Source organism: Nannospalax galili, unplaced genomic scaffold, assembly GCF_000622305.1.
Source record: "Nannospalax galili isolate Female #2095 unplaced genomic scaffold, S.galili_v1.0 C49596867, whole genome shotgun sequence".
NCBI lineage: Eukaryota > Metazoa > Chordata > Mammalia > Rodentia > Spalacidae > Nannospalax > Nannospalax galili.
In genome coordinates this window covers 1-2,374 of record NW_008480478.1, presented here as the reverse complement: position 1 = coordinate 2,374, position 2,374 = coordinate 1, and the positions used below count along the sequence as shown (strand labels likewise).

General features: G+C 36.5%; 1 long non-coding RNA gene across 1 annotated transcript; it reads right to left on the bottom strand.

The window, feature by feature from the left end:
* Positions 1-109: 109 nt before the first annotated feature.
* LOC108490426 lies at positions 110-2,206 on the bottom strand. Its single transcript, XR_001872292.1, has 2 exons — positions 1,912-2,206; positions 110-865 (listed from the first exon to the last, which is right to left on the bottom strand). It is a non-coding gene; the product is annotated as an uncharacterized LOC108490426 (long non-coding RNA).
* Between the last annotated feature and the right edge of the window lie 168 nt (positions 2,207-2,374).

The window sequence follows — 2,374 nt, the reverse complement described above, 5'->3', positions numbered from 1 at the left end:
AGGATTGTTTTGCCCCACTAAAGTTGTACATAGAAATCTTGTGCAAGTAACTGTGCATTTAACCATGACATATAGTCCAAACAGCATCTAAATGAGACACTTACAAGGCTTTGGAGATTAAATTACTGAAGCTTTTATTCAAGAAGCTTTCCTTCCACCTCTTGAAGTAGAACAGCAGAGCTGCTTTCCACTACTGTCCATCAGAATCTAGACAACAGTCCCCAAATGACATTCTTTAAGAACATAGAGATATCATCTGCTAGAACAATAACAGCTTGTACTTGAAACAAACAGCAACAAATATGTCAAACAAATACTTCTGTAGCCATATAAGATGAGTTATGAGAGCTCTGAGGAAAAGTTCATTATATATGCATATATATGAATATGTGCATACACAGATGAATGCACACTAGAGGCAAGAAGTTGTAGATAGGAAAATTGAACATCAGAACTTGGTTTTTAATGTTTACATCTATCTTATTATTTTTGTATTATTATACAAAGAATATATAAGGATGATTATTTTGTTAGAAATAAACATTTCCACTATAAGGAAATAACAGCATAATTACTGAGTCAATGAAAATTAAATAGAAATGTGGTGCTAGAAATATGTTAAAATATCAATATGACACGGACATTTTAAGGAAAACTCAAGTGTTTAATTTGTAGTTTTTTTTTACACCTAAGTGATCAAGGAATACCAATATACACTGTCCAATTTCATTTCTGTTGCTGTGATAAAATGCCCTGACAAACGGCAGCATAGGGGCAGAAGGGCTTATTTGGCTCACAGTTCTAAGTTGCAGTTCATCATTTGGGGAAGTCAAGGCAGAAATTCAAATAGTTCCTCACATCACATCTGCAGTTAAGAGGAAAAGGAAAAGGAAAATATAAGACATCACTATTTGCTCTTATCTAGCTTTTTTTCTGTCTGCTATCCCTCAAGACCACCTGTCTAGAGAATATTGCTACCCAGAGTGGGTCTGGCTTTTCTTACTTCACTTAATAATCAAGAAAAATCTCCCACAGACATGCCCACAGGCTAATCTGATCTAGATAATTCCTGAATAAGACTCTTTCTGAGTAATTATAGTTTATGTCAAGTTGACAGAACTGTGTGGCATACTTAGCAAGCTTTTACTGAACATGCAGTACCAGTGTCTAGACTGTGATTTCCATAGATTCTGAAAGAAGGCAAAGTCCTTTTGAGTGATGCAAATCCATGAAGATGCAAGCAGGTCTAGGATATCTTAGCATGCCAGAGGGAGCTTTCAGTGATGACTACCACCATTTCAGGAGGAAAAGTATTCCAATTTAAAAGATACTTACTGACCAACATCTTGAAACTTTACATATCTGTGTACATGGAAGGTTGTTAGCTGCCATGTGGGTACTGGGAATTGAACCTGGGTCCTCTGAGAGAGCATGCAGTGCTCTTAACAACTGAGCAATCTCTCCAGACCCCAGATTGATTTTTTTAATCGATTATATAGACCACATATAAATACCCTCTCAAAGATGGCACTGATTTAATCTCTGAACCTGCCACTAAGTAATTTATATGGCACAAGGACCTTCTCAATTGTGATTATGTTCATGTTATTGAGCTAAAAAGATTATTTTGGATAATACAACTGGGCCAAATGCAGTCACCAGAGTCCTTATGAAAGGGTCTCAGGAGGGTCAGAGTCAGAGACAATGAAAACAGATGTAAGACTGGGAGAGATAATGACAGAGATAGAGCAATACATCAGCTCACACATACTTTGTAGGATTTAAACGTTCTGAAATTGGCAAACTGGATACTCATGGAGGAGTTGAAGCTGCCCAAAGGCAACTAGCAGCAAATTCTTACCCCACGGAAACTAAGATTTTTAAGGTCTTGAACTGATTAGTAGGACTTACCCACAGTGTGGAGAGTACACTGCTTCCCTGGGTTTGTTGATTTAGATGTTAACCTTAATCCCCAAAATGCCTGCACAGCAACTTCCTGGATGTCTGGCTCAAGGTCCTGTTAGAGCCTAACGAAAATGAAATGAAATTAATTACTGCAATCGTTACTCTCTTGAATCCTAAAACAGTGTATTTGTTTATTTTTCCTAAATTCTAAATTTCTATTCGATTCTTTCCTAAAATTTTTTTTCCAGGACTGGGAAAATGGTTCAGCAGTTAAGAGCACCTGCTGTTCTTCAGAGGACCAAGGTTTGGTTATCAGCACCCACAAGGGAATTTATTGCACTCGTCTGGTTTCTGTGGGCATTGCATGCACATGGTACACTTACATACACACAGGGAAAACACTCATACAAATAAATACAATAAATAAATAAATAAATAAATAAATAAATAAATAAATAAAATTTCAAAA